This window comes from Canis lupus, chromosome 37, assembly GCF_011100685.1.
Source record: "Canis lupus familiaris isolate Mischka breed German Shepherd chromosome 37, alternate assembly UU_Cfam_GSD_1.0, whole genome shotgun sequence".
NCBI classification, from domain to species: Eukaryota; Metazoa; Chordata; class Mammalia; order Carnivora; family Canidae; genus Canis; species Canis lupus.
Genome location: NC_049258.1, coordinates 26,486,126 through 26,494,100, shown reverse-complemented (window position 1 = coordinate 26,494,100; position 7,975 = coordinate 26,486,126).

Genomic DNA, 7,975 nt, shown 5'->3' with positions numbered 1-7,975 from the left:
AGAATGCCTCTTCTGTGCCTTGATAAACACGCAACTTGATAAACATGCAACCAGAGTGAGAAATGTTACTGCGTTACTTCATCATTATAAACCAGCCAGTTTTAGGTGTTGTTTCTTTTCACAGCCTAAAGTTTTGTAATATATACTATCAATCTATACTGTAATATATACTGTAATATAATATATAATATATACTGTAATATAATCTGTAATATATACTATCAATCAATCCCCCCCACCCACCGAGCCTATTACTCTCTATTCTCACTCTTAGTCTGAGCTTCCACCACAATCCAAAAACTGAGTTCACTCAAACCAAAACTCCTCTTTTCTAGAATGTGCATAAGAGAATCTTTCAGGACTCAGAAACTCCCCACTCTCCACTCAAGGCTTCTCCTACAGTGGAGGGAGAATTAGCCTCAATAGTTTAAAAAGATTCATGCTTCATTTTATTGAAAAGGAAAATCAGTGCATTCCCTTTGTAGATGGTGTGACTGAATAATTCATTGAAGGCTTCATTATCTATAATTGTGATAACACACACTTTAAAATAAAGTATTGCACATATCAAATATCTCTGATACATTTCCGAACAAATATGTGCAGATATGTAATCAGCTGTGGTAATCAACTGCACATCAACAAAGAATCGGAGTGTTTTAGGGGCGTAAAGATGCTGTTACAGTGAACAATCATTTGGCAGTGTGGCTTATTTTAATAGACACATCACTTTAAAATAAGTCTTCACCATCTGCTGCAGCCTCTAATTACAAATGCAACTAGAACATAATTCACAATTGCATCATTAAAAAGTAAGACATAAGGGATTTAATGCATGCCTGTGTCCTTTTTCAATGCAGCAGACGTCTGTTCATCTTTTCTTGTGTTTTAGGCACAAAATTGGCAGGTAAAACTTTCTTTGCTCCATACTGAAATTTCCCACAGTAGAGTGTTTCAGGGGACAACAGGAAATCCATGGAAGGGTGCTCACTTGTCAAAAGTATTCATAGGCTACAATCCTATTGATATTAGATTGACCTGTCAGCACTATTTTTCACATGCAAGAAAAAAAAAAAAAACTACCTTCAAACAACTTACAAGAAAAAAGTCTATTCAGTAAGAAGTACAGATAAGGTAATTTAATCTTACCAATAAAAATAGCTTGGAAATTCACCGCTAGTTTAAGTGTCTATAATAAACTAACCTTTTAGCAGCCCACTTTCCAAATGTTGTACAAAACTAGCTTGATGAGCCAGTCTTCTGCTAGACACAAAATTAATATAAGAATATATAAGCACTAAAACATCTTGTTTAAGGTCAATTCTCTATTTTTACCTGCCTATCAAGCTTTAATTACTCAAAGACTACTCAAGAAAAAAGTTGCCATGGCATGAACTGTCAATTTAGAAGTCTGAATTTGCAAAGGTGATATTTTGCCTGATATAAGGGTATTTCACCACTAGATGGATGAGGTCATGGTAATAACCTTGAGGTCTAAATAGCAATGATGAGGTCTAAATGATATCAAATAAGAATTCTATGCCATATGGCTTTAAAAATAAAATCATTATCATGATCACCACTCTTTATTTTTAAAAACATAAATATGAATATTTATCTTTATTACTAATCCTTATAGAAAACGCAACAGAATTACATGGAAAGAAAAAACAAACTATATTCACATGGTTCCTCTAGTAATTCTTAATCTTCAACAAATAGTACTAATCACTTAATCCAGTCCTAGGAGATTTTCTTGTCTACCAGCATCATGGCAACCATAGTGGTTACTTTTAAAAATAGAACTACGAAATGATCCAGCAATTCTACTTCCGGGTAATTATCCAAAGAAAATGAAAACACTAACTGGAAAAGATATATGCACCCCATGTTCATTACAGCATTATTTACAATGGCCAAGATATGGAAACAACATAAACCTGATCAACAGATAAATGGGGAAAGAAAATGTGATACACGTGTGCCGCGCGCGCGCACACATACACACACACACACACACACACACACTGGAATATTACTCAGCCATAGAAAGCATGAAATCTTGTCATTTGCAACACCATGGATGGATCAAAGGGGCATTATTCTAAATGAAATAAATCAGGCAGAGGGGTGCCCAGGTTGGCTCAGTTGATTAAGCCTCCAAATCTTGATTTCAGCTCAGATCATGACCTCAGGGTCATGGAATCAAGCCCTCTGTCAGGCTCTGCACTCAACATGGAATCTGCTTGAGATCTCTCTCTCTCTCCCTTTGCCCCTCCCCCCTGCTCTAAATAAATAAATAAGTAACTTTAAAAATCTTTAAGGAAGGCAGGCAGAGAAAGACAAACACTGTATGAGCTCACTCACGCAGAATCTAAATAATAATTTTAAAAATGTTAAAGCTCATAGATATACAGATTAGTGGCTGCCAGAGGCAGAAGAGGGGGCAAAGTGGGTAAGGGGAGTCAAGGAGTGCAAACTGCCAGTTATAAAACGAATGAGTCATGGGGATATAATGTACAGCAGGGCAACTAGAGCTCACAGCGCTGTACTGCATATTGGAAAGTTGGTAAGAGGGCAGACCTTAAGAAGCTCTCATCACAAAAGGAAAAATTCTGTAGCTCTGTATGCTAAAAAAAAATAGTTTTTTAAAAACAAATATGCTATATCATTTATTTCTAACCTCAGGCCAAGAGTAGTTTAGAATTTCTGTTTCTTCAGTCTGAAAAATCCTTTAACATCACCCACAACCACTGATTTATTACTTTTATTACTTTTCTGAAAGGCTACTTTGGGATGCATCCACTGGTACACTAAGTCTCCTGGCATTTCCCAGGATTTGAATGAATGCAATGACTTGGAATCAACCTAGAACCCCCTTTCAAGTCCTCCTTACTCAGTAGCATCCTTCTGCTTCCTGGATAGCTTTGCCTGTTTCTTCTAGGATGCCATGTTCCCTGACTTACGGTTATTGCTTCTCATATGATGCCCCCACACTGGGAGCAGAGAAGTAAGAGTAACTGTCCCATTCATCAAAGGAGGGCAACCCCAACCTATTGTTGACAGCCACTCTCTTGTTTTCACTCACACTAATAGCTTTTTCCATTCTTATTAGAGCCACTTCCTGTCCTCTGGGGGGCTCCAGGGGAACTTCCTTCCCCCTCAGTCTCCTACTCCACCTTGACAGCACAATCTTTGCTATAGACTTGTAATACTAGCAATCACAACCAGTCATAGAATTTTTCTGCTCTTTCTTTTTTTCACATATAAGACTCTCCTCAAAGATTCATTGTCTACAAGGGCCTGAATGTTTTCTCTCATTAAAACCAACAGTGATATTTTTGCTATTACAATGGATCATTTTTATTTCCCCAATCCTTAGCTTCTTTCCCCTATGGAGAGAAAACTTCTATTATTCCAGATTTAAAACAATGATCCTTAATAGTCATCACAATGACCATTTTATTCGCAGAATTCCACATACATAAAACTCATTCCTAAAAGATATTGGAGCTACAAAACCTGGGTCATAAGAACACAACAATTTTTAAAACATTTAAACAAAACTAAAAGTTTTAATGCTTAGATGTAAAGTGACTTAATTTATTTTCTAAGTAGCATAATTCCACTTTCTTACCAAAGAGCAAAATAGAATTTAAGAAGTCATAGAAATATGGGCTAGAGGAGTATCCCAGGGAGCGAAAGCTCCTAATTTGACTCTTCAGTCAGAAAAGCATGTACAAAAACCACCTCAGAATGATAGCTTTCTGCTATACCTTATTCCAGAAACTTCAGAAAGGGCTCCCTCCCACACACACACACCCCTACACTCCGCCCTCCCAACTCTCTCCCTGTCACCACCTGCCTTCATGGTAATGCACTCCAGAGTCTCCAAGCCCCCTGTGGACAGGAAGTTCTTTCTAAACCCCCTGTTGCATTCTTGGACCTTTTTTTTTTATTATTATTATTGGAAAAGAATAGCTGTCCATTATTTAGCACAATAAGTTGTCTTTCCTGTACTTTAAGATTTATTTATCGATTGAGCTCCCCCAGTCCTCTCTCCCCTTGATTAAATAATGTAAATGCTTTTATCTTGTCATTATTTTTATCTCCCTGATATTATTTGGTCAGTATCAATCATTTTCCTTAGAAATTTTCAATCAGGTTGTTTGGGTTTCTTTTTCCAGTCACATCCAATTTTAACAGTTATGGCTTCTGCCATTTTGAGTTTTCTTTATTTCCACAAAGTTCAATTTTCCCAGATCAAATTTTGCACGTCTAGATTTTGTCAAGAAGATTTAATTTGGCCATCAATTTTTTTTCTTTTTTAGCCAATAACAAATTCTACCACAGGCTGTTGTGTCGTTGTCAGTATTATTTTGTTGCGATCAGTTCTACCAGTAATAGCCATTATGAATTTGATAAAAAGAAACATAGCTTGTATTTGTAACCCATGAGAAAATTGTCAGCAGTTTTTGAGAGACAGAAATAAAAGCCAAAAAAAGCGGGACAGGAGATAAGAGGAGACACCTACAAGGAGGTAAAAATGAAGACCTACAAAGAGCGAAAACCAAGAGAGAAGCTATAGCCATTTTATTGCACTAAAAGCTCAGCTCCCAAGTGCATGGTGTTGTCAAAATATTCTTGGGCCAAAATGGTGGAATCTATACACACAGCTTTGTTAGTTTTTCAGTTACTGTCCAGTTTCATAAAATTCTATTTTGAACTTGTAAGGACTGAACCTGAATATTATGCTCCACTAATGGTTTGGTCTGTGCTCTGTGAAAACAAAAGGTTTGCCCATGGCTTGCTCAGTCATCCAATTGTTCATTCACTCACCAAATAAATTGTGAGACGCTTGGCTCACAACGTGCTGAGTAGAGTGTAAGTACTGAAGACGTGGGGGTGCGCAGGACAACCCAAGCCCCTTCCTGCTCTCATGGCCAAGACCAAATATATGAGACACATAAATAACAGGATCAATGCTCTGAAGGAACAGATAGGGAAACAAGGCAGAATGAATGGGTGGGAAAGCCTCTCAGAGGAAGCAAAATTGGAGTTGAAACCTGAAGGGTAAGACGCACAGAGCTAGCAATAAGCATTGTGGAGATGGAGCTGAGGGAGCAGGCACCGTGAGGCAAGGAAGGGTGTGGGCACCTATGGAACAGAAAGGAGACGTGTGTATTTGGAGATTAGTGAGCAAGTGAAATATTCCAAAATAAGATATCATCCTCTGACAGGTGTAAATGGGTAAACAGACAAAAGTTTATTTTCAGTAAAATTAAAATCTAAATGTTTGAGATAAATACTCAGAAACATTCATTCCAGTGCTCCGTTTCCCACCAAACTAGTTTTCGATTCACCTTCAGTACTCCAAACTATGTATGTGTGCATAGGAACGTGTGTATGTATGGGTGTGCAAGTCATATTTCATGTTAACACATCTAAGATTACATGTTTTAATCTGTCTGAGGGATAAATGGAGGTCTGCTCTGGCTCAACGTTCCTGAAACATAATTTTCCCTACTGGTTTAACCCAGTATGCAAAGCCCTGAGGAATATTTTAGCAACAAAGACCCCCCCACCCCCATCAAACACAGGAAGAAAACTAACTTCATTTCCTCCTGTTCCTTCCTGCCACAAATCTACCTTCGTATCAGGAGATAAACTGACCCGCAAACACAGGTGTAATTCAATATTCTATTTCAAATGCCATCTGATTTGAAACCCAGGTAATTAACAGCTCACTAGAGACCCTACTGAAATAAAACCAACTTTGATCCTATTCCCAAATCCCTTGCCAAATGGATGGGCAGCTCAAACCCTTCTGCTTTTGCATTAATTGAAATGAATGCCTCTATCAGAAGAATGCTGTGTGCAGGGAGAACAGACTACCGGGAGGGTGTGTTTTTCAGCTTGATTATTAGAGAAGCTAATTTGAGTGTTGGGGTGCCATAAATACTGACGTGCACTCTCTGGCATCTTGGAGGAACAGAGGCATATGAGACACGATGCCTCTGAACTTCAAGGAATAAGCCTCTGGTTCTCTTATTACAGCCCAGAGAAGGGCCATATTTTATTTCCAGTATTTCAATACACAGAGAATGGCCTTCTGGTCCAACAGGTGACTAACACAAACCAAGTATACACAACAAGGCTGTTCTCAGTTATTTGTTCATTCTTTGTATTCCAGTGCTCTGATTATCCATAGTGCTTTACATAGCATAGTCCACACACTGTAACAGCTTTATTTGCGGAAATTACTCGGATGAGGCCAAGGGGTCCCTGATGATTCACTTTAAGATAGATAAACTTGAAGGCATAATTCATGGTCACTGGTACCTATAATACAATAATAGTGGCCACATGTTGAACTCCTACTTCCTGCCAGGCTCTGTGCCATTGACCCTACACTGTTTTCATCCTGCTCCGCTCTTAACCACTGTTTCAAGGTACTTTCTAGTTCTAGCACCAGGATGAGTGAGGAGCCTAGTTTTCAGTCCTAGCTCTGCTGGTTTCTAGACTCTGCACAAGCTGTAGTGCCCTCTCTGGGCCTCACTTTCTTCTGCTACAAAATGGACCTCCCCCCAAAGTCATCATAAGGGTGAACTGAATTTTTTTAAAATGTGAAATATGTTTAAATGCTGAAGTTCTCTATGAGTATAAATACATAATCATTATCAGTTACCATTTATGAAATGTCTACAAATTGTCAAGTAGTGAGTAGATCTTTACAAATATTTTTCTCCAATCCTCACACAATCTGAAGAATAAGTATTATCCCCACTTTCCAGAGAAGGAAATGTATGTGCAGAGAGGACAAATATCTTGCATGAGGTTTAGCCAGAAAACAAATCCCTGTCGATGATGAGAGACTATTCCCAGAGATTATATCAGTGAAAGGTTAGATCAGTTAGTAACACCTACTGTCTTCCAACAAGTCCCTAGAAATAATCTGTAAATATTGCATATTATGTGATCACGATGTGTGTATACAAAATAAATACACATGCGGATAATAAATACATTAAGTTGCCCATTATACATGAACAGAGTAAAATTGGTGTATAGGGAATGAAACATCATTGAGTAACCTGGAGTCTCCCCATATTCCACGGAGCCCATAGAGCCCAATTAAGTAAAGTGAGCATGTGCCAAGGTGGAAAAGGTAAGCCACTGGGGTTGTAAATTTCTCTAATATGTCAAAGGTACAGCAACTCCTGGGTGAGATATGGTGCCTTCCCATCTGCTGGAGACATTCATGAATTTCCAAATGGCTGTAGTCCTTTCTAGGGCTAGGTGACAACACAATTGAATCGGGTGATGTCTTCTGCTCGGTTGTATGCAACCGGCCCCTGTAGAGTTTAACAACTTATTATACTTTCTCCTTCAGAATTCTCAAGGTCTAAGTGAAGCTATATTGAGAAAGAAAAAACGGAAGGTGCAAATAAATTGTATCATTTGAGGAGACGCACCTGTAAATACCTAGACTCACCATGCAGTTCCATGAATTACGGGCCATCTGTAGGAGGCAGGCAAGACCAGCCTGGCTGGAGAAACAAACCCTAAAATCTCAGTGGCTGAGAATTCAGCAAAAGTTTATTCCCTACTTACACAAAGCCCTCTTCTGTTTGGAACAATTCTCTCTTTTTTCTTCTCGCTTTTCTTCTTGTCCTAGTTTCTCCTTGTGGTTTTGCCATTTCAACATCACCACAGTCATCAAAGCAGAGCAGAAAAAGCTGGAGGGTCACACAAACCTTTTCACTGGCTTGGCCTAGAAGTGATACATGTCACTTGTCATTTCATTGGCAAGACCCGGTCATATAGCCCTGCCTCCCTACAAGGAGCAGGGAAGTTCCCTCTTAATGCTACCCAAGGAGGAAGGGAGAACCAGCAGGTGCATGCCCCATCTCTGTCACCACTCTCTCCATATGCAAAGACACTGTGCTGGGTGCTGGGATTCAAGGACAAACTA